The sequence below is a fragment of the Fundulus heteroclitus genome, unplaced genomic scaffold, assembly GCF_011125445.2.
Source record: "Fundulus heteroclitus isolate FHET01 unplaced genomic scaffold, MU-UCD_Fhet_4.1 scaffold_87, whole genome shotgun sequence".
NCBI classification, from domain to species: domain Eukaryota; kingdom Metazoa; phylum Chordata; class Actinopteri; order Cyprinodontiformes; family Fundulidae; genus Fundulus; species Fundulus heteroclitus.
Window position 1 is genome coordinate 562520 of NW_023397329.1, and position 25611 is coordinate 588130.

General features: G+C 40.7%; 1 protein-coding gene across 6 annotated transcripts in view; it reads left to right on the plus strand.

Moving 5' to 3' along the window:
• The window catches only part of LOC105919040 (neuronal PAS domain-containing protein 3), a 1017839-nt gene that overhangs the window by 492233 nt on the left and 499995 nt on the right, over positions 1-25611 (plus strand). The window lies entirely within an intron of this gene.

Sequence of the window (25611 nt, forward strand, 5' to 3'; positions counted from 1 at the left end):
TGAGGAGCTCAGTCATCCGGGGAGGACTCAGAGTAGAGCCGCTGCTCCTCCACATCGAGAGGAGCCAGTTAAGGTGGCTCGGGCATCTGGTTAGGATGCCTCCTGGACGCCTCCCTGGTGAGATGTTCCGGGCACGTCCCAACGGGAGGAGGCCCAAGGGAAGACCCAGGACAGGCTGGAGGGTCTATGTCTCCCGGCTGGCCTGGGAATGGCTTGGAGCTGGCCCAAGTGGCTGGGGAGAGGGACGTCTGGGCCTCCCTACTGAAGCTGCTACCCCCGCGACCCGACCCCGGATAAGCGGAAGAAGACAGACGGACGGACGGATATATACTCTGGGCGTTTCTTGCCTCCTACCTTCTCAGTACATCCCTGATTGGGATCACCTGTCTAGCTAGCTAATGACTGGCTCCACCTGTTCACTCCACTATTTAGCTCACCTTCAGTCTGTTCCTCGGCGCCAGCTCATCTTCAGTCATCCGAACACCACGCCTGTCTAGTTCCTGTCTGTCTCCAGATCCTGCTCTGTCTGCTCCGGTCTGTTCCCATCAGCCAGCTCCTGCATCCTACAACTCCGTCTGGTAAACTGACTCTGGCTCTCATCATCCACTACCCCCTGTTGCAATAAACTCTCAAACCAGCTCTGTGTGTGTGTGTGCTGTGTCCGGGTTCATCCAAGACAAATCATGACAGTATGAGCCGGCCAAAATATGAACCCGAGCACACACAGAGCTTGGTGCAGGAGCTGGTAGGATTCGGTCCGCTTCTCCAGTCCGAGGTCTCCGTTGGTTCCGCCCACCTCTGGTTCGTCTGCCGGGGTCGCCATCCACGACGTCCGCCTCTGGTTCGTCTGGATTCCGACGCTCTCAAAGGTTCCGCCGCTCTCAAGGGTTCCTGCCCTTTCAGAGGGTCCTGTGCTCATAAGGTTCCGGCACGCTCCCTGCGCTCACAAGGGGTCCTGCGCTCACAAGGTTCCTGCGTCCTAAAGGTTCCTGCGCCCTAAAGGATCCAGATTTTTTTTGTTGTTTCTGCCGAATGGCAGAGATGCAGCATATAGACCAGGAGGCAGACTAGCCAAAAGCAGGGCAAGAAGTGAGCTGGAAAATGGCATCCAGAAGGCAAAGCACAGGTACAAGCAGTGCATTGAAGATCACTTGAACAGCAACAACCCACGTAACATTTGGAAGAGCATCAGGACAATTACAGATTATAAGCACAGCAACCAGCAGCTCAGCAATGACAAGCTCTCCCCGACACCTCAAACAGCTTCTTCGCATGCTTTGACTCTCCAAGAAACAGAAAGTCTGAATATCTTCCTCAGCCAGAGGTGCAGCATCAGCTTCTCATTCTGCAGCTGCACCAAGTGACATGCATGCAAATGTGGCAACTTTGTTGCCTAAAACACGATTGGTGTGAACACACTATAACAATGTGCAAGAAAGAGGAACTTTAAACAAGACAGTGCTTTGTGATTTGGTATGGTCTGATCATAAGTCTAAGTTAAAATCAGTTAAACTGTGAGTTTAAATTAGATCCAGTGTGTGCCTAGACACACACAGTGTAGACAAATTGCACAAGATTAAAAGGAGACGTTGAAAAGTGCAGCAGATAAACTCTCAACTTCACTAACAGACCTCTCCATTTGCCCCAGCCTCTCAAGTACTTTTGCCAAGAGATTGGGGCCAAAGTGCAGCAGAGCGGGGCTGCGATCCCAGATAGAAATTTAGGAAAACATTTTATGCCAGGTATGATTCACATTGGCAAGATCAGTGGTGAAGTTCCAAAGGTCCTGCAATGTTTGTTGATTGGACATTAAAAGAGAGATGACTCTAGCACTAAAGAAACAGCCTGAATAACACAAACAAACACAGCAGGAACAGAGAAAAATAATGAGACACCTTGTCTTACAATGACTGTTACAATGAATATCCTATAATAAATACTGTTTTTTGCAAAATGAGTTTTGAGGCGACCAACACCGCGCAATTCAGGTGGAAATTCCGTGGAAAGTAATAGATTGGCTGAAATCTGGTATTTCAATAGGATAATAATCCCCAGTTCTGCAGCAACTGCACAAGAAGATAGCTCAAAAGAGATAAAATTAGAACAAAAACCTTTCGTTTGAGTTTTTGCATCTATAGGTGGCACATATTAACTTGTTTTTATCTATCATATGCAACAAATTCAAGGTTGCATTGATGCCATATTGTACTTTGATAAATAAAATATTCATAAATTATTTTAAATTCAGTGTAAAGTATTTTCTATTCTTTTCAGTGTGGGAATAATTCCTCAAATGCTTTATTGATCAAAAAAAGATAGTGCTTTGTGGGAAACATAAAAGAAGTAACCAAGTTAAATATTAGCTTCCCTTTCCAGCTCTGAAGATCTAAGAGTAACAACATTACTCCATCGGTTGTTATCCACTGTTATCCAGTGATAATACTTCAATGTCCTCTTACGGAAATATATAAACAGTTTTTGTATTAATCGTGTATTTTTATTAAGCAGTAAGAGTTACCTAAGTTTCAACTACTATGGCCTGGCAGGTCACACAATATGGAGTCTGTAAGGTTACTAACAAGAAGTCACACTTCTTGTGATATACCAGAGCAAGTAAGGGTCACATGATGTTTTATGGTTGGTAAGCTTCACAAAGGTTTATGGCTTAAAAGCCTTACGTTGTTTTGGAATGTTTATCTTGGTACACTCCTAGAAACATCTGGCAAATGTATCAAGAAGTCAAATGTATTAATAAGCCAACTTATTTGACACTGGAATGTGGATCTGTTTTGTTTGTGGGGAGACAGACACAGATAGAATAATTGTGTATGCAGCCCCCCGACATCATTCATTCACTTACTCAGTGAGGGGCCAGGCTATCAATAGATGTGCCCCAGGGCTGCACCTCAAACACGCATGTAGCCCAAGAGAGCGGACTCCGTGTTTTACTACATGGGGGCTTTAGGATAGAACTGTAAGTGTGTGTCTCCCCTTGGAAATACAATTGTAATTAAATATATGTATATTTTAAGTGTTTTGTCTCTGAGGATTGTTTTCTTCTTTTGCTCCCGAATTTACGAACGGGGTTAGATGGGCCTCGATGAATGAGACAGGAAGATTGAGAGGCTGCCTCGTCAGTCCCCATAGTGTGCCTTTAATTTAGTTACAGACCATTTTCAGATCATGGTATGATGATATTGTCTGATTGCAAAATCTTTTCAAATTATCAAATCTTTTACAAAAATGACTTTCCACCAATTTGTTATGTGAATAATTATCTATTATTTGCCTTTAAACTTGTCGGAAGCCAATTTATTTTCTCATAATTACTTCATACTTTTACATTTTAAGCTTTGTAATTCTTCCTAATTCAGCCCCATCCTTTACACCGAACATGACTTCAATTATTTCTCAACATCCAGTTCTTGCTGCAGCTAAGCTGAATTATTAAATGGAATTATGAATGTATGATAATGACCAGGTTATCGTGATTCACTTTGTGGGGTTTGTGTGTGTGTTTCTTGCAGCTTTAATTCCTAACATGCTCCACTCTTTATCTATTGAACATACAGCCCAAAGGAAGAGCTTTAAAGATCACAGCCAGGTTTAAATGGTACTACAATTGCTAGAATTGGTAGTATTAATATTAATTAATATATCGCGAGAGTTGGAAAGTCTCGCCTGTCCCTGTGCCACTTTTTCAGTCATTTGAGTCTCTTGTAATTAAAGTAAATAGTCCATCCCCTATCATTGTAGCCACTGTGTATCGTCCACCTAAGCCCAATTCCTAATTCATTAATGAATTTTTAGCTTTTATTACACTCATATCACCTCTTTCCCCTTAAGTTTATTCTCTTTGGTGATTTTAATATGCATAATCATAAAGACAATAATTACCTCACAAAAGATTTACAGACACTGTTTAAAACAAAACTGTCACGTTCTATTTCTTTCCGTAACATCACATCCACTGAAACAGCAGCTCCAGACTCTGAAATTGACAATGTTCCCAATATTGACTTCACATCCACCCTTGATGAACTGCTCAGTCACTATGATTGTGGCCTACACCATCTCCTTGATACCCTGGCACCACTAAAAACACGGACTGTTTCCTTTTCCCAATCTGCACCCTGGTTTACTTCAGAACATCGCAAAATGAAAGCTAGAGGTCGGCAACTGGAACGCTTCTTTAGAAAAACTGGTCTGGCCATTCACAAACAAATGTTTTATACCCATTTACTTTCCTATAAAGATTCTCTTTCCACTGCTAAGTCCAACTACTATACAAACTTAATCCGTTCAGCTTCTGGTAACTCTCAAGCACTTTTTTCACTGGTGCATAAAACATTTCGTTCACCTGATTATCTACCATTACATTTTTACTCCATTGACTTCTGTAATTATATTATGACATTTTTCTACTAAAATTTATCATATATACCAACAATTACCCCCTCCGATCCCAACATTTGAACTATCATCTGATTTTCAAATATCTTCATCCTTTGTCTACTTTCACCCTCCCATCTGATGCTGAAATAACCAACCATGTTTGCAAATCTAAATCATCAGTTGTCAACTTGATCCACTTCCGACTATATTGGTTAAAATGTGCATTCACTCCCTGACTCCTCTTATAACTGATATCATCCATTCCTCGCTTATCACTGGTTCTTGAAAAAACAGTTGCTTCTCAAATTCATGACCACCTCACCCACAGTAGACTCTACAAACAGTTCCAATCTGGCTTCCGTCCCCTTCATAGCACTGAAACAGCTCTTATTAAAATAACCAGTGACCTCCTCATGGCTGAGGATTCTGGATTACTAACAATCCTCATCCTCCTGGACCGGAGTGCGGCTTTTGACACCATCTCCCACGCCATCCTTATTGACCGATTAGCTTCCGTTGGATTATCTGATACACCCTTGCACTGGTTTAAATCATATCTCTCTGGCCGTACTCAGTTTGTACAACTCAAATTTCCGATCCCACTCTGCCCCCCTTTCCTCTGGTGTTCCCCAAGGCTCTCTCCTTGGACTTCTTTTATTCATTATTTACCTTCTCCCTCTTGGCCATATCTTTCATAAACATAATATCCAGTTCCATTGCTATGCAAATGACACCCAGCTCTGATTCAATTCAATTCAATTTTATTTATATAGCGCCAAATCATGAAACATGTCATCTCAAGGCACTTTACAAAGTCAAGTTCAATCATATTATACAGATTGGGTCAGATTATACAGATTGGTCAAAAATGTCCTATATAAGGAAACCAGTTGATTGCATCAAAGTCCCGACAAGCAGCATTCACTCCTGGGGAACCGTAGAGCCACAGGAAGAGTCATCTGCATTGTACATGGCTTTGCTGCAATCCCTCATACTGAGCAAGCATGAAGCGACAGTGGGAAGAAAAACCACCCATTAGCGGGAAGGAAAAACCTTCGGCAGAACCGGGCTCAGTATGAACGGTCATCTGCCTCGACCGACTGGGGGTTACAGAAGACAGAACAGAGACACAACAAGAGAGACAAAAAAGCACAGAAGCACACATTGATCTAGTAATCTGTTCTACATTAGATGGTAGTAGCGGGTGAGCCGTCTTCTCTGGATGATGTCACAGTTAACAGAACGCCAGACCAGGTGTACCTACTATGAAGATAAAAGAGCTAGAACAGAAAGTTAAAGCAGAAATGACAACACATAATGCATAATTGAAGAACAGTAGAACTCAATAGAGTGAGAAAATTAGATCCTGATATACTCCAGTAGCCTAAGCCTATAGCAGTAAAACTATAAAGGTAGCTGAGAGTAACATGAGGCACTAGTTATAATTTTTGTCAAAAAGAAAAGTTTTAAGCCTAGTCTTAAAAGTAGACAGGGTGTCTGCCTCACGGACCAAAACTGGGAGTTGGTTCCACAGGAGAGGAGCCTGATAGCTAAAGGATCTGCCTCCCATTATACTTTTAGAGACTCTAGGAACCACCAGCAGACCTTCAGTCTGAGAGCGAAGTGCTCTGTTAGGAACATACGGGGTAATCAGAGCTCTGATATATGATGGAGCTCTGATTACTTATCCACCAAACCCACTACATCCTTCCCTCCCACCTCCCTATCAAATTGCCGTCAGGAAATCAGATCCTGGTTTCGTTACACATTCTTAAGCTTAATAGTGGCAAAACTGAACTCCTTCTTATTGGCACCAAATCCATCCTCTCCAAAATAAATTACTTCTCCATCTTCATCGATAATTCGTCTGTGTCTCCCTTCTCTCAAGTTAAGATTCTGGGTGTCATCCTAGATAGCAATCTGTCATTTCAGTCCCATATTTATTAATATGGGATGAGTGATATTATTATATCACTCGGTCAGCATACTTTCATTTACGTAACATCTCGCTTACGTCCAACTCTCTCTGCTAACAGTGCTGAAATTCTGGTTCACACCCTAGTTACCTCCCGCTTAGATTATTGCAATTCTCTCCTCTATGGGCTATCTGACAAATCCATTCATAAATTACAACTACTCCAAACTTCTGCTGCCCGTATCATTACCAGAACCCCCTTTATCAGTCACATAACACCTGCCATGCAGTAACTTAATCGGCTTCCCTTTTAATATTGCATAATTTATAAAATTCTTCTCCTTACATTTAAAGCTATAAATAATCTTGCCCCCAAGTATCTCACCGAGCTCCTTCATATCAAGATACCCACTCACTCTCTCAGGTCCTCTTCTTCCATTCAGCTCATCCTTCCACATGCTCGTCTGGTTACCATGGGGTGTAGAGCTTTCAGTCATTCAGCCCCATATCTTTGGAACTCTCTGCCCCACTTCATTCAACACTCAACGACCATAAGTACTTATAAAACTCACTTAAAAACGTATCTATTTAGACAGGCATACTTTTTTGATTGTTAAATTTAATTAGATTTTAAAGCTCCCATCCTTTCTCCTGTTCTTTTTTTATTTTTGCTCTTTGTTGATTTAATGTTTATTGGATTGAGTGTTTTATTGTTGATTTTGTAAGGTGACCTTGAATGTTGAGAAAGGCGCCTATAAATAAAATTCAATTCAATTCAATTTTATTTATATAGCGCCAAATCATGAAACATGTCATCTCAAGGCACTTTACAAAGTCAAGTTCAATCATATTATACAGATTGGGTCAGATTATACAGATTGGTCAAAAATGTCCTATATAAGGAAACCAGTTGATTGCATCAAAGTCCCGACAAGCAGCAGTCACTCCTGGGGAACCGTAGAGCCACAGGGAGAGTCATCTGCATTGTACATGGCTTTGCTGCAATCCCTCATACTGAGCAAGCATGAAGCGACAGTGGGAAGAAAAACCACCCATTAACGGAAAGGAAAAACCTCCGGCAGAACCGGGCTCAGTATGAACGGTCATCTGCCTCGACCGACTGGGGTTACAGAAGACAGAATCTGTTCTACATTAGATGGTAGTAGCGGGTGAGCCGTCTTCTCTGGATGATGTCACAGTTAACAGAACGCCAGACCAGGTGTACCTACTATGAAGAAAAAGAGAGAGAGCAAAAAGTTAAAAGCTGAAATGACGACAGTCATTTCAATGTAATACAATGCAAAACTGGAGAACAGTAGACTGAAGAACAGTAGAAATCAGTAAAGTGAGAAAATTAGACCCTGATGTCCTCCAGTAGCCTAGGCCTATCACAGCACAACTATAGAGATAGCTCAGGGTATGAGCCACTCTAACTATAAGCTTTGTCAAAAAGGAAAGTTTTAACATTAGTCTTAAAAATAGATAGGGTGTCTGCCTCACGGACCAAAACTGGGAGTTGGTTCCACAGGAGAGGAGCCTGATAGCTAAAGGATCTGCCTCCCATTCTACTTTTAGAGACTCTAGGAACCACCAGCAGACCTGCAGTCTGAGAGCGAAGTGCTCTGTTAGGAACATACGGGGTAATCAGAGCTCTGATATATGATGGAGCTTGATTATTAAGGGCTTTATACGTTAGAAGGAGAATTTTAAATTCTATTCTTGATTTAACAGGAAGCCAATGAAGGGAAGCTAAAAATGGAGAAATATGATCCCTCTTGTTGATTTTCATCAGAACTCTTGCCGCAGCATTTTGAATCAGCTGAAGACTTCGAACTGCATTTTGTGGACTTCCTGATAGTAAAGAATTACAATAGTCCAGCCTTGAAGTAACAAATGCATGGACTAGTTTTTCAGCATCACTCCTGGACAGAATGTTTCTAATTTTGGCGATATTCCGGAGGTGAAAAAAGGAAACTCTGGAAACCTGTTTAATATGGGATTTAAATGTACATGTCTTGGTCGAAAACAACACCAAGATTTTTAACTTTATTACCAGAGGCCAAGTTAATGCCATCCAGATTAAGGGATTGATTAAGAACTTTATTTTTTGAAGACTCTGGCCCAAAGATTACAACTTCTGTCTTGTCAGAATTTAAATGCAGGAAATTTAAAGTCATCCAGCTTTTGATGTCATCAAGACATGACTGCAGTCGAAGTAACTGATTGGATTCATCAGGATTTATGGATAAATATAGCTGAGTGTCATCAGCATAACAGTGGAAATTAATCCCATGCTGTCTGATAATTTTGCCAATCGGAAGCATATATATAGTAAATAGAATTGGTCCAAGGACTGAACCCTGTGGTACTCCACAAGTGACCCTAGAGTTTGAGGAAGATTTATTATTAACATGAACAAACTGGAATCTGTCCGACAGATAAGATTTAAACCAGCCTAATGCTTTTCCCTTAATCCCTACAGTATGCTCAAGTCTTTGTAGGAGAATATTGTGATCAACTGTATCAAATGCAGCACTGAGATCTAACAGGACAAGTATAGACACAAGTCCATTATCTGAGGCCATGAGAATATCATTAGTGACCTTCACCAGAGCTGTTTCAGTGCTATGATGAGCTCTGAAGCCTGACTGAAACTCCTCAAGTAGGTCATTACTTTGTAAATGTTCACATAGTTGATTAGCAACTACTCTCTCAAGAATTTTAGATAAGAAAAGAAGATTAGATATAGGTCTGTAATTTACTAACTCATCTTGATCAAGAGATGGTTTCTTAAGTAAAGGTTTAATAACAGCTACTTTAAAAGCCTGTGGTACATATCCATTTACCAAGGATACATTAATCATGTCTAAAATAGGACCACTGATCAGAGGGAATACCTCCTTAAACAACTTGGTTGGGATTGGGTCTAACATACAGGTAGAAGGTTTAGATGAAGCTAAAATTTTAGATAGCTCAGAAAGCTCTACTGCTTTTAAACAGTTCAGACACTGCGCAGGTTCTAAGGATTCCTCCAATGCTGCCTCACTTACTGAGGATGAGGTAATCATGTTTGGGAGGATGCCAATTATTTTATTTTTAATGGAATCAATTTTATTTATGAAGAATCCCATAAAATCATTACTGCTAAGAGCTAAGGGAATGGATGGATCAACAGAGCTGTGGCTCTGGGTAAGTTTGGCAACTGTACTGAAGAGAAATCTAGGATTATTCTTATTCTCCTCAATTAATGATGAAAAATATGCTGCTCTAACTCTGCGAAGGGTCTTGTTATACAACAATAGACTGTTCTTCCAGATTAAGTAGGATTCCTCTTGGTGTGTAGAGCGCCATTTTCTCTCCAATTTCCTAACATTGTGCTTCAAGGAACGCAGCTCTGAATTAAACCAAGGAGCCAGCTTCCTGTGAATAATCACCTTCTTTTTCAAGGGAGCTACTATTGTCTAATGCAGAACGCAATGACGAAGTCATACCGTTTACAAAGACATCTATTTGTGAATTGGAAGAAACAACATTGCTGCCATCTACAGGGCATTTCTGCAATACGGAGGATATTAAAAAGGGGACAGACTCTTTAAGTTTTGATACAGCATTATCCGATAAAGATCTACTATAATGGAACCCTCTTTTGGGGGTGGAGAACTCAGTTAGATTAAACTCAAATGTTATTAAAAAATGATCAGATAGGACAGGGTTGTGAGGAAATACTGTTAATTCTTCACAATCAATGCCATATGTCAGAACAAGGTCTAAAGTATGGAGCCGAGAGTGCGTCGGTTCATGCACATTTTGAGCAAAACCAATTGAATCTAGGATAGTTTTAAAGGCTACACTAAGGTTATCACATTCTGTGTCAACATGGATGTTAAAATCACCCACTATAATAGCCTTATCAGTATTTAACACCAAATCCAGATAAGAAATCTGACAACTCATCCAAAAACTGAGTGTAAGGGCCTGGTGGACGATACAAAACAACAAACAGAAGAGGTTTTATTGCTTTGCAGCTTGGATGAGGGAAACTGAGGGTTAAATGTTCAAAAGAACTGTAGTTATTAATTGGCCTGGGACTAATTAATAAATCAGACTAAAAGATAGTTGCCACTCCTCCTCCTCTTCCCACAGATCTGGGAATGTGGAAATTTGAATAATTGGAGGGAGTTGACTCATTTATACTAACGTAGTCCTCTTGTAGCCAGGTTTCTGTGAGACAAAACAAATCAATCTGTTTATCAGAAATCAATTCGTTAACTAACAAAGTCTTTGGAGGGAGAGACCTTATATTTAATAGACCACATTTAATTGTTTTATTTTTAGGTTCAAGGTGAACCGTATTGATTTTTATTAGGTTTTTATGATTTGTTCCTTTTAGATAAGTTTTTGATCTGTTAAGTTTTGGCCGTGGGAAAGACACCGTCTCAATAGGATAATGTATGGGTAACAGTACAGAAGCTGCAGAGAGGTGTGTTAAACTACGGCTCTGCTTCCTGGTCTGGACCCTGGGTTGTCAGCATTTAGGAGGACTAATAAATCCGGCCAGATTTCTAGAAAGAAGAGCTGCACCATCCAAAGAAGGATGGATGCCGTCTCTCCGGATCAGACCAGGTTTTCCCCAGAAAGTTCTCCAGTTATCAATGTAGCCCACGTTGTTTTCAGGACACCACCTAGACAACCAGCGGTTGAATGATGACATGCGGCTAAACATGTCATCACTGGTCAAATCAGGCAGGGGACCAGAGAAAATTACGGAGTCCGACATTGCTTTAGCAAACTCACACACCGAAGCAACACCAACTTTAGTGACCTCCGATCGGCGTGATCGGGTGTCATTACCGCCAGCGTGAATAACAATCTTACTGTATTTACGCTTATCCTTAGCCAGCAGTTTTAGGTAAGATTCTATGTCGCCCGTTCTGGCCCCTGGCAGGCATTTAACTATGGTCCCTGGTGTCTCTAGTGCCTCGTTTCTGACTATTGAGCTCCCAATAACCAGGATCGGCTTCTCAGCGGGTGTGTCGCTGAGTGGGGAAAATTTATTGAAACGCAGACGGGTTGGTGGTGAACTGGGGGCTGAAATCTAGAGCTATGCTTCCTACGAACTGTCACCCAGCCGGCCTGCTTACCCGGCTGCTCGAGTGCTTCTGGAGGACCACTAAGTGAACTAACGCTAGGTCTATGTGGCTCCGCGCTAGCAGAGGGGCGGCTATCAGCTGGTCTTTCCATAGCACGGAGCCGGGACTCTAATTCTGACACCCTCCAAAGCTACAAAAACACTACATTTATTACAAGTACCATTATCACTAAAGGAGGCAGAGGAATAGCTAAACATCTGACACAGAGAGCAGGAGATAAGGGGAGACTTAGTCAGAGACGGAGAAGCTGAAGTAATAGTAGGAGAGGAAGCCATTGTGGAGCTAAAGCTAGGCTAGGCTAAAGCTAGGCTAGCGCCCTTCTACCACGCCAAGAGAGCAAACCGTGAAACACGAGGAGTTCCCAAGCGTGATGTGCAGCAACAGAAAATGTTTTAAAAGTGCTTATGTGTTAGAAACAGATGTTACAGCAAAGAGATTAAAGATAAAAGCGAGAGAATCTGGAGCAACAAACCGTTGCTCACGCAGTGAAAACAGGAAGTGATACAATACGCCTTACCGCAAACAGGAAGTGACGTCAGCCAGCTTTATTATTATTATTATTATTATTATTATTATTATTATTATTATTATTATTATTATTAAAAAAAAATCTTTCCAAAGAAATTTAGAGATGGAAGAGTCTAGAGATTTAAACCAGTCGGATGGTGGTTTATTGGGGATCATTGAAAATAAGTAATTAATTCTAGGTAAGACCATCATTTTAACTGAAGCTACCCTACCCATTAGTGAAATTGGAAGCAATTTTCATTTTTCAAAGTCCTCTTCTATCTTTTCTAAAAGCAGGATGTGGTTGAGTTTTGATAAATCCACTAATATAGACAACACAGGATACCCAAATATTTAATACTTCCTGATTGCAGTTATAAATCTAGGGGGTTCTGTAAAGAGCAATTAATTGGTAGTACTGTAGATATAGACCAATTTATAAAGTAATCTGAGATTTATGAGAAAGATTCTAGTAATCGAATTACTTGAGAGAGAGAAGTGTTTGAGTGCTTGAGATACAGTAATACATCATCTGCGTAAAGACTTTAGATTGTATGCTCTATTTTCATGCATTTTATACCTTTAACAACAGAGGTTTAATAAAAATGGCAAAAAGTGAGGGGGAAAGCGAGCATCCTTGCCTACTGCCCATCTGGAGACAAAAGCTGGAAGATGTTTGATTATTTATCCTGCCACAGGCTGTTGGGAAGCAGTATAAAAATTTTAACCAATTTATAAAAAAATTGCCAAAACCAAATTTATGTAGAGTAGCAAATAAAAAGTTCCAGTTTACTCCATCAAATGCCTTTTCTGCATCTAAAGACAATATATTGGTTTTAAGATTTTTACTGTAGGAATAATCTATTCAATTAAGTAATCTGCGTGTGTTTGTGGATGACTGCCTTCCTCTGATGAAACTAGTTTGATCAGGGTGTATTATCAGAGGAGTGACTTTATCTAATCGTTTTACAAAAGGTTTACAGATTATTTTAATATCCACATTAATTAGAGATATGGGACGATACCTGGTAGAGAACATAGGATCTTTGCCTGGCTTAAGCAGGAGACTAATGGTAGCATAATTCATATTAGCTGGAAATCTGCCATTTTACTGAGTTTCCTGCAACATTCTGTGAAAAATTGGTGCCTGACTATTCCAGAACTCCTTATAAAACTCAGTAGGGAAACCATCTGGACCTGGAGCCTTTTTATTGGGCATGCTTTTTAGAGCTTCCTGAATTTCAACTGTTGTCAGTGGTGAGTCCAGGGTCATTCTTTGACTATCTGATAATTTAGGAAGTGTTATTTTATCCTGAAATTGCTTGATGTCATTATCTGATGGATTTATCTGTGATGTGTATAAAGATTTGTAGAATTCTCGGAAGGTGTTGTTTATACATTCTGGATCACGTAATGTATTACCAGTTGAGTCTGTGACTGCAAATATAGTAGTTTTTTCTTTGTTTATTTTTAGCTGATTAGCTAAGAAGCTTCCTGACTTATTGCCATGTTCAAAATTTCTATTCGAAGTCTTTGTTTTAAAAATGTATTTTGCTTTTCAATATATTCGATTAATTCTAATTTTACTTTACGGATTTTACCTAACTTTTCCTCTTCTTGGGAGGTTTCTAGTAATTGTTTCCTCTAATTCCTGAATCTTTTTGTTTTCTATCTTATTTTTATGAGATGAGAATGAAATTATTTTAACTCTCATCACTGCTTTCCCTGCTTCCCATAGTATAGATGCTGATGTACCCGGTAGATCATTGCACTCCAAGTATGAAACTCATTCTTCTTTGAAATTTTTTATAAATTTGTCATCTTTAAGCAGTGATGTATCAAGTCTCCAGCTTTTGTTTTGTGGGTTATTTTTTTTATTTATTAGGGTTAAAGTAAGAGGAGCATCATCACTGACAGCAATAGGATGAATTACAGCATCTGAAACGTCAGAAAGTAGTGAGCTGCTGATTAGGAAATAATCCAAACCAGAGTAGGAATTATGGATATTTGAAAAAAAGTATATTCCTTACTGTTAGGATGAAGAGATCGCCATGCATCGCAAAGACCATAATCACTCATGTATTGTTTGACTACATTTAATGAGTGCCAACTGCGCTGAGTCCCTGTTGTATTCAACCTGTCTGTTTAAATATTTAGACCAAAGTTGAGGTCACCCCCAATGATTAGAGAACAATCCAGGTGTTTTGAAATTGCAGAGAAAAGTTTGTGGAAGAATGAGAGGTCATCAACATTTGGACCATATATACTGACAATACATAACTTTTGGTTATGAATAGATATTTTATTTATTATGAATCTACCTTCAGGATCTATAATGTTGTATAATATAAGTTTTTGGAGATTAAAATTGCTACTCCTCTCAGATGTAGAGCACCTGCCCGTCCAACCCTGCTGAGAAGGAGAAAGAGAAAACCCGGCCTGCACCTCGGCCTGGACTATGACAAGAAACCCATCAATCAACCACAACTGTAAGATCACTTACAGTTGTGGTTGATTGATGGGTTTCTTGCAATAAGACAACATCTGCCTTTAATCTTGTAAACTGGTTAAGAATTTTCAACTTTTTCTCTCTGATGCCAGCTCTATGCACATTTCATGTCACAAACCTTACATTCACCATAGGTGTGAGTTAGAAGCTGAAAAGTGCATGTCCCTATAGAAATAGATATACATAGACGCAGGTAGCATCATATAACATGCTTGTGGTTGTCTGATTCACCGGAAAGAAGCAGACAAATAAGATAAAGGAAGACAGAGAATTAAGAAAGTGCAATGAGTGAGAAAAGGTGAACGAAGAAGAACCACAGCCCATGCCTCATGTACCCAACTGTGACTAACAACCATATTGTGCCAACTTGCTCTTGAGCTGTGCATATATTTCATTTAATACCGTGTTCCGTTCTATTCATTTTTATCAAGTGTCAAATGCTTAAATCCACCTGTTGGTTATTTAATAAAGCCACGGAGTGATTTTTTGATCCCTGAACAACTTACCATTAATATAAAGTTTGCTAACTGCTACTGTAGCTCTGACACCCTCTGAAATGTATTTCTTCCTGATTGGGAATAACACTCGCCTTCGATCTAGGATTTCCTTTGGAAACTGGTTATTGAAGCTGAAATCCGTTCCTCCCAGCTCTCTGCACGACTTCTGACCTGCTCTTTTTGTTTCTAATGCTCAAATTTATCTAAAATCAGTCAAGGACGGGTTTTATTGGGCTTCTTACCTCCGAGCCGGTGAACGCGTAAAGTCTTTACGCAGATGATGTATTACTGTATCTCAAAGGTGATTTTTTTTTTACCTGATCCACCGGGATTTTCAGCTTCTGCTGGAGGAACTCATGGATTATTACCTCGGGATCTTCCTCCTGCTGCTCCGGGATGCCTGCAAAGACGAGGTTGTCTCTCATACTTTGTGACTGAATATCCAGGATGAATTCCTTCATCTTCCTATTTTCGCCAGACAGCTGGATCATCCCCCCGGTGAGCTTCGTGATTTCCCCTCTCTGCGCTCGTTCTCGGCTGTGATGGAGGCTAGTTGCGCTAGGCTGTATTCCAGCAACTCTCTCAGGGCTTGAAACTCCTTTTGTGGGACGTCTACCAAGGCGAGACGGGCGTCTAGGCTGGTTAGCTTTTTGTCGATGGATTCCAGGACATCGCTGTAGCTCCTGTCTGGAGATAATGTGGAAGCAGCGCTGGTTGAGCTCGAACGGGACCGTTTGGTTGATGGTGTGTTTGTGGTTGTAGAACTTTTCGGCTTCCCCATTACGATGCACTTGTCCAGGTAGCTCTCCAGGCTCGTCAAGGTCTCCTCACCCAGTTTGTTTCCTTGTAAAATACAAGACAATTGTTAACGTTTAAACCTTCCTTTGTTTAATTTTCAATTATTAGCTTGTACTTACATGAGTGGATTTAACTTGAACTACATGTATGCCGCCATTTTACTTACGCACAACTCTCGCGAGATCTCAGCCGCTCATTCCGCCTTCCTCTCCTAAAAGCCCTATATTTTAACAGAGGTGATGACTGGAGCTGGCCCAAATTCAGAAAGGAAATGACAATCCCTTGTCTTTATACAATATACCCAAAAATTCTCAGAGTCCTCTCAGAGAGCTCCTATCTTAGCCTAAAAATTCCTACTTACAACTCTTATCTTAAGAGTGATTCAGATAGCTGCTGGGGGCAACTCTGAGTAAGGAAATCACAGAAACTTTTATCTTAGTCCTTTTATCGTTTGTGTGGTTGACCCCGTTGCTTGGTGTGACACTTTAAGAGCTGTGATTTGTTGATACTACAAAAAAACAACACTAATGATCTCCTAGTAATCAAAGGGAAGAAGTTCACTGATTAGACTGGACTAAGAAATCGGTGACATGATGATGAAACTTAGCAAAATAAAAACATTTCAACAGATTTAAAATGTATGAGTGCACCTAATTTACATCCTCATCATCATTTTGATTTGCTTGTTATGCTTACTCACTGTACTGGCCATTTTACTACTTCATCTATTTAATATTAATGTGCACTCACCTGCCAGAATTTTACTGGGACTGCCAGCTTGTATAAAGCAGTTGCATTTGTCAGAATTACTGACATAAAATGGAGAAAAAAAGGTGGAAAAACAGAGAGGAGCAGCACCTCTGTCCGCATAGCTCTGGTAGGACAATAGAGGAGTTTTGAAAGGTAAATTAGTCCCAGGACCACGCTGAAAATAGGCGGACTTTGAAGCACAGATTACTGTGCCTTTTTCTCTGCACAAACCACCCTGGAAAATTATAAGCAAGTCAAAGTGGAGATGGCATCACACAAGCAAACTTCTTATGACCATTTAGGCTTTGGATATAGACATCATTATGTACAATACAGAAAATACTTTCTATCCTCTTTTATCTTGTCTAGAGTGTGTATTTATGTATTTTCTGCCACTTTCTCCATTTCTTCTAAAATGTTTATTATTAAGAGTGTTTTCTGTAAATAATCTAAAAATTAATCTGTACTATGTTTGTTATACATTTATCCAATTTTTATTCATAAATATTTAATATTTTCCTTGAAACCGGACACTGTGCTTTTAAACATCCAGAATATGCTTTCCTTTTTTGACCAAATATGTGCTATCTGCATAATAAAAACAACAAAAAAGCATGTCACACTTTTTTTATTTATTTCACAAACATGATAGACATAGCCAGATGCTGCATTATACTAGGAGCAGTTTGAATGTATGATTTGTTTGCAGATTCATGCAGCAGCATCATTCCATTAGATCAGAGCTTATTACTGGATGATCAGGTATGATATATCAGCCCACACTAGCTTATAAATTGCTCATAGGGCAAACTGAACAAGTGAAGCTGGAAACTAAAGAGTACCATTTCAAACACAAGACTAGTCTGTACTTCACACATTAGTGATGCATGTGGCTGTAGCTATTACACATCTTTATTTTTGCACGTGTTCTTTATTTGTTCTGCTTCAAATTGACAGACAGCCACAACACATAGGAAAAGTGCCCCCGTGTCAACCAGTTCTCGTCTTACTCCGCTATGCACATCATGTTTTCATGCGTGAGTATTAACATGGAGCTGGAACAAGACAAGCTGCCACGCATGAGCTCACATTTATGGGTGTAGCTGCCATGTTGAGCCAGTGCATGTGTGTGTGAGTGTTAACACCATGCTGAGATCCTTTCAGGTGACAACATTAGACATCCGTAACACCTTGTTTTAATCCCCGGAGAGTCGCTATGACAACCATATGTGACCAGCCTTGAGGCAGATTGAATCAGATGTAAGATAAGAAGTGGCAGAAACAATGTAGAGCTCTTATCAATCGGAAGAGGTGTGTATAGGTATCCACGTGTGGTTTAGCAATAGGGAAGATAGAATTTAATTACATTTGTTTCGTCATGGATTGTCCATCACAAACACCATGTTCAAGCATAAGGGTGTCCACTTGTGCTCTTGGCACCAGGACACCCTGGGCCGCAGTTCAATGATCAACTTTGTTGTCGTTTCATCTGACCTGCGGTCGCATGTCTTGGACACTCGGGTGAAGAGAGTGCGCCCAACCTTTCTTAAAAAAAGTCCAGCCATTAATTGCATGATCTGACATGATCTAAATTCATCCCTCTCATCAGGTGTGTTCCCCCAGGTTTTTCCCTGCTGATAAAAAAGAGCAAGCTGAACAAATCAGATCTGAAGAATTATAGGGCAATCTCCAATCTGCCATTTATCTGTCAAATTATTTAAAAAAGCTGTTTCAACAGTTAAAGAGCTTTCTTACAATGACCAGCCGCTTTGATGTTTTTCAGTACGGTTTCCACGCTCACCACAGTACTGAGACTGCCCTTGTCAAAGTGTTCAATGACGTCCACATAAATACAGACAGTAGAAGAACCACAGTGCTAGTTCTGTTGGACCTCAGCACACCATTTGATACTATTGACCATGATATATTATTAAAGTGACTGGAGAGCTCGGTCGGACTCTCATATAGCACTTAATTGGTTCAAATCCTACCTAAAGAACAGGGACTTCTTTGTGTCAATAGGTAACTTCTCATTAGAGCGGACAAAAGTCACATGTGGGGTTCCCCAATGTTCAATTATGGAACCCCTTGTATTCAATATATATATGCTCCTACTGGATGAGGTTATAATAAGAAACAAGATTAGTTACCATACCTACGCAGATGATACACAGCTCTACATTCCGATGTCACCAGGTGACTCTGAATCCATCCATGCACTAAATGGATGCTTAGAACAAATCAACCATGGATGTGCCAAAACCTTCTCCAGCTGAACAGATACAGTTTGCATTCCCTCTAAAACCAGGAAGATAGAGAACAGTACCCCAGTTCTAATGTCCTTACACTGGCTCCCTGTAGCTCAGAGAACAGACTTTAAAATACTTCTGGTAGTTTATATAATCACTGAATGGTTTAGCACCAAAACACATAAAAGACCAGCTGTTGCTGTATCAACCCTCCAGATCACTCATATCTTCTGGTTCTGATATACTCTGCATACCCCAGAACCTCACTGAACTCCAATTTGCCTGCCTCTCTCTCTCTCTCTTTCTCTCTCTTTCTCTCTCTGTCTCTCTCTCTCTCTCTCTCTCTCTCTCTCTCTCTCTCTCTCTCTCTAACTAACTAACTAACTAACTAAATAAATAAATAAACAAGAGATAAAAGTAGACTCACACCAGCTGTGTTATACTGGGTTCACAGTGAGCTGCTCTCCCTTCTGTACACACACATCTATCTTTCTCTTAGTCTTTCTAGCTGCTTTGAGACTGACAGTGTGCTGTAGCTGGGCCAGGTGGGGTTGGCGGACATGGTGTGGGGAGTGGTACCACTAAGGCCAGCTGACAGCTTTGCCAGGGCCCGGGACAACGTTGTCTTTTTGGGCCCCCTCTACACCTGCCGCCACCGCACGCACGCACGCACGAACGCACGCACGCACGCACGCACGCACGCACGCACGCACGCACGCACGCACGCACGCACGCACGCACACACACCACCAAAATGTCAACTTAACTGTATACTTCATGCCCTGGAAATCTCTGTATTTTAAACTGGATATTTTCAACCCATCTATTGAATTTAGTGCACTGGTTGATCTTTACTTCACAAGAGAACAGCACTGCAGCCATAATATTGCTTTTTTTTACCTGCTGTATACCAGCCAGTCCCTAAGCTTGATGTAACATAAAACTGTTGACCTTTCGGGTTTTGTGATTTTTATTTTATTATTACAATTAAATAATAACAATAATAATAATGTTTTATTCATAGTGTTTTTTTCCTAATCCACCTCTTATATCTTTCAGTCCTTATGTAATTTTGTCTGTGTTGTGTTCACCTGCCTATTGCTTTAATCCTATAAATTTTCCCGTTGTGGGTTAAATAAAGGATTAGCTAATGTTATCTTAAATAACACTTTTTAATAGGATATATGTACTGGGTTATTTCAAGGTCTTAACTAAATTTTCTGTGTGGGCTCCAGTAACATATGATAGATAATATCTACTTTGAAAGTTAACATGAACTGCTGCTCTGATCTACCTGGATGTTCTGGAGGACTGAAACGCCTCAGTCAGTGACGTCAGTCTGTGGGTTTCGTCTCCTCTCTCCGTTTGTTGCTCGACGTTTTCTTGCTCATGGTTTTTCACGTTTCAATTTGTTGTGTTTCCACTGAATATAAGCGGCTTTTTACAAAACATACAGCTTGATTTAATTTACGGTATTAAAATAGAGCTTCAAATTCCGCTCTTGCGGTCTCTCTCTCTCTCTCTCTCTCTCTCCCTCTCTCCGAGTCTGATCAGCAGCACCGCGGTTTGTGAGAGACAGCAGAGTGGGCGGGCCAGGCTGAGCCTGTAGGAGAGGGGAGGGGGAGCAGAGTGCCTTTACACAGACGCGGAGACGTTGTGAAGCTGCTGCGCGCTGACTGACACTGATTTTAATGGTCAGTCAGTGTCAGTTTTGGGCCCCTCTCCCCCCCCCCCCCCCCCCCCTCTGTCCTGGGCCCGGGACAACTGACCTGTTTGTCCCCCCCTGTCGGCTGGCGTGGTACCACTGGTACAACAGTGGTATTTTCAAAACGTCCTGTAGGGTGAGCACCACTCCAAAATTACTTAGTACGGCTTCAATACGTACATTCCATTGTCAGAAGGTTTGCTGTGTCTCCCAGCACAGCTTCAAAAGCATGCAGGAGATTCCAGGAAATAGGCAGTTACTCTAAGAGAGCTGGACAGGGCCGTTGGGGGTCCTTTACCGATTAGCAGGACCGGTATCCGCAGTTTTGTGCATGGAGGAACAAGATAAGTACTCAGTTCTACACAGTAGTAGTGATGGGTCGATGAGGTGTCATGAAGCGTTTCGACACATTGAAAACTGTATTGATACAGTGCCGATACTGTGTCACTGAATACTGACGGCTGCTGGACCTTAAAAATTCCTACAGGCAACCTGGTTGACAGAGTTAACTGACACTGATTTGATGACCAAGTATACATAATACAATTTAAATCATTGTATGTTGCATTGTATTATTTTATATTTTCATTTGAATTAAACATATATTTGATTTTTTCTTTAGATACAGTCAATAAATAATGTGAACGAGGATGCTTGTGGACTGGCTTTTTTATTTATTTTTTTTAGAAATTTTTTGCTGCCATGTCCTTTCAAACGATGCTCAGAACAAAGACGCACAGCCCAACCCATCCATCAGTGGTGCGCTCCTATCAGCACCTGGCGCTCACAGAGCCCGCTTTACCCGGTTTATAGATTCAAAACAATTATCAGAGACTAAACACTTGAAATATACATATATTATAACTTACAACTTTATCCTAAAGCTCCATGTAGTAAACCACGGAGTCCATCCTCCCGTGTCGGCTGCAAGCGCATGTCTACGGAACCACCCTAGCCTGCATCTATTCATAGCACGGCCCCTCACTGTGTGAGTTAATCAATGATGTCGGGGGGTTGCATACAAACTCATTCTATCTGTGCTTATCTTTTCACAAGCAAAACAGATCCACATTCCAGTGCTAACTAAGGAGTTGGGTTCTTGATACATTTTGTCTCTAGGAATCTACTAAGATAAACATTGAAGAACAATATAAAGCTTTTAAACCATAAACCTTTTTGAAGGTTACCCACCCTAAAAACCTGTGTGACTCTTACTTGCCCTGTATCCCACAAAAAGGTTGAGTGAATTTAGAGCCTTGAGTGACCCTGCAGACTCCATACAATTTGCACTCCAGACCACCCCGTTTAACAATAGTATTTAAGATTTATGTAACTTCGACTGCTTTAAGAAAAAATACAAAAAGTGATTGTATATTTTCATAACACAGGCCACTGGCATGAAGATCTCTGACCAAACCATTACATAGAGATTTCATGAGGGTTGCTTGAGGGCTGGCATCCTCTATTAGACCTTGTACTAACACCGGTATTGGCCTGTTCGCCTTGTTGTTAGAGCAGGTTTACTGAGCTCATGTGACAGATGTGAAAGGGTCTTGGAAAGCTGTTGTGAAAGTTATGCTGCCTGCAAACTTGTACAGCATGTTCAGTTTGGACACCATCTATCATCTCATAAGCAGCGTGCACGGTGTTAGGCGGGCATTACGGGATGTGGGGGTCATACAAACTAGTGAGTACAACTTTTTATTTGATACAATAACATTTCAGCAAAATAGTACCCATTCCAGCACATTTCCCTTTTGTATGTGTGTGTGTGTACATGTACATTTGTCAGGGTCTTCATGTTTTTTCCAAGAAAACTGACGTCTTAGTATTCAATTGAGTTGCACAATGAATAGAAAATATGATCAAGAAATTGACAGGGTTATAAACAGTGATTTCTACATGAAACAATAATTTTGTCCTTCAAACTTTGCTTTAATCAAATAATCATCCATTTGCAACAATTACAGCCTTGCAGACCTTTGGCATTCTAGCTGTCAGTCTGTTGAGGTAATCTGAGAAAATGTCCCTGCATGCTTCATGAAGCACACCTGTTACCCGGTAAGCCAGATTGATAATGTATACCCCTCTCCTTTCTGTACATTATCAACCTGGGCTCATTGAATCCATTCAGGGAAAGGAGGGACATTCAGCAGAACTTTACAAGCTGATTGGGTGAAGTGACACTTAGTGGCCTACCAAAAGTCTGTTTTAGCCAATCACGGTATCAAATGAAAATGTTGTAGGCGGCAGTTACCATGAGAAACCATAACAAGTTTATGCTGGTCAAGGCACTTCTTGCTGTTCTTCTTTCAAAGAAGAAATTGTGGCGACTTATAAAACAGATGTGATAGCAGCAGCTATGTGTGCGTCTTCCTGTGCTGCCTTGTTTATGTTGGTTTGGCTGTGGGCTCAGGAGCTCTTGCTTTTGTTACAGCTGTATGTCCCACTTTAAGCCAGAATAAGATGTAATGCTGAGGCCAGTTCAAAAATAATTAGCCACTAATCATCATGTGCCAGCAGGCCAGCAGGGCTTCTGAAGTTACGATCCTGCCACATTTAATTTATCAGCAATGTCATCCAGCAGTGCCACTGCTGCCGTTGTTCTATAATTATGTGCAACTTTACGCAGCTATTTATGAACATGTGATTGTCTTCACCTAAGGAATCATCACGCTTTCCTTTTTAGGAGTTAATCTGCTGATCCAACCTTGTTTTCATTTTCAGTGAACATGAAAGTGTCTCTTAGATAATTCACATGCTTTCCATGTGCATTGGCGCACTGACAGACTCGCATTTACATTTGCCGAAAACATTTTTTTCCTTTTTTGCCTTGTTGTATGGCGTTAAATGTGATTCTGCTTGTTGGGGTTTAAACCATAAAGGCTCAAACTCAAGAAAAAAACATTGAGTCCAATGTTCCTTGAGTTAATAAAACTGAATTGAATTACATTTCAGTGTATTTGGGTGAGTTTTAGGGCATTGTAGTTTGTTATTGTCCATTGAAAAAGTTTGTGTTGCTGCCGCAAAGTTTTACAGCAAGCCAAAAGGTTCAGTGGATTGCCGTACACTTTCACGCAACATTCCTTTTTGTACATGTCGAGTTGTGAATAAGATAAGAATTCCTTTAATGTCCCTCAATGGGGAAATTCGGATGTGACAGTGGCAAACACACACACACAATTATTAGTGATGAGAAAAGAAAAAATACAAGGAAAGAAAAGTAAACGTTCTAATGTAAAGTTAGCTCTAAAGACAACACCAAGAGTAGCATATAAGGCTAAATAAATAAATTGACCAAAGGAAAAATGAAGTTATTTGACAGTGGAAAAATAACTCCAGCCTATATACCTAACACACAATAATATAGTATGCATTATTTCCATACGTAAAATTTCCATAACGTACAAAGCTTAAACAATGTATGGTCCAGCAGCATCCCAGCTAAGGTGTATGCAAGTTACCTTAGTATTTGGGTACAGTGCAAACAATTAATGGCTGAGTCAGAGCCTGTGCAATTGTATGCATGATGTAGACGGTTATCCTAGCATTTTAGAACTGTGTCAACAGTTAATGAATGGATCAGAACCTGTGCATTTAAACAGATATGTCTGTTGGGAGTAGCTAAGATTATAATGTCTGACTGCAGCCGGGAAGAACGATCAACGGAAGCGCTCCTTAGAGCATCTGGAATGCAGCAGTATGTCACTAAAATAGCTCTCTAGCTCTGTAACGTCTCCATGCATGAGGTGGGAGACATTGTCCATCAGTAATGTGATTTTTCTCACGGTCCTGTCTCCCACCACCTGCACTGGGTCCAGGGGGCATCCCACGACAGAGCTGACTCACCTAATGAGTTTATCCAGTCGTTTCCTCTCAGATATAGTTAAGCTGCTGCTCCAGTAAACCACACCATAGTAGATGGCTAATTCCACCACAGAGTTACATAAGGCACACCCCCTGCACTCCAAAAGACCCCAGCCTCCTCAGCAGGTAGAGTCTGCACTGACCTTTCCTTTAGAGAGCATCAGTATTCTGAGTTCAGTCCAGCTTATGGTTCAGGTGAACACCCATGTACTTATAAGAGTCCACTATCTCCACATCACTTCCCTGGATGTTCACCTGTGTCAGTGAGGTGACACAGGTGAAACACCGATCTCCCCAAAAAGGAGATCGGTGGTGCACAGCTCAGCGTCTTTGGATCTCTGCCGGGGTTGGCGGGGAGATGAGAGGCGATGTTGGCTGCGTCGCTGGGCGATAGAGCAAGTTGGCTCTCTGAAGCAGCTGCGGCGTCTCGGGTTCGGTTTTTCGATTGCTCCTCGTTTGGCCAAAACAAAAAGAACAGATCTTGTTGGTTCACTGAGAGATGCAGGATCTTCCAGTTGAATTAAAGCTGAATAAACATTAACTTAGAGTCTAATAGAGTATCAAAAGCTAGTGTACAATTGTAAAGGTGGAAGAAAGGGAAACAAAGTTTTGATATTTTTTAACTAATACAAATCTGAGTATGCCATGCATATTTATTAATTTCTATTTATTCAGATAGTTGTAATGGAAACCTGGTGTAAATATTTACCCCCACCTGATAAGTATACAGAGTCCACATGTAATTTAATCTTTGTATAAAGAAAGTTGCTCTAGGTAAGTTTGTCAGAGACCATTAGTGAACAAAGAATTACAAAGACCATGGAACACGGCAGACAGGTCAAATAGGAAAAGTTTAAAACAGAATCATTTTATAAAAAATAAAATGATTGCTAAAGCTGCTACCGCCCGTGACCCGACCCCGGATAAGCAGAAGAAAACAGACGGACGGACGGGACATTTTATAAAACTTTTCCATCTTATGGAAGACTCTTATGGAAGACTAGGAAATGCTTCATCTCAAAGTGGAAAGAGTGTTGCAAACTTCAAGCCTACTAAGAACTGGCTGTCCTCAGACAAACAGCCAAGGGGCCTGTGGTAACTCTGCAGGAGCTGCAGTTCAACACCAGAAATGAGACGATGCGTAAATGGGGCAACTATTACTGGTGAACTTCACAAATCTGATCTTTATAAAAGACTGGCAAAAAGAAATACATTTATTTAAAAAGCAATGCAGGGGAACAAGCAAATATAAGAATGTTCTCTGGTGAA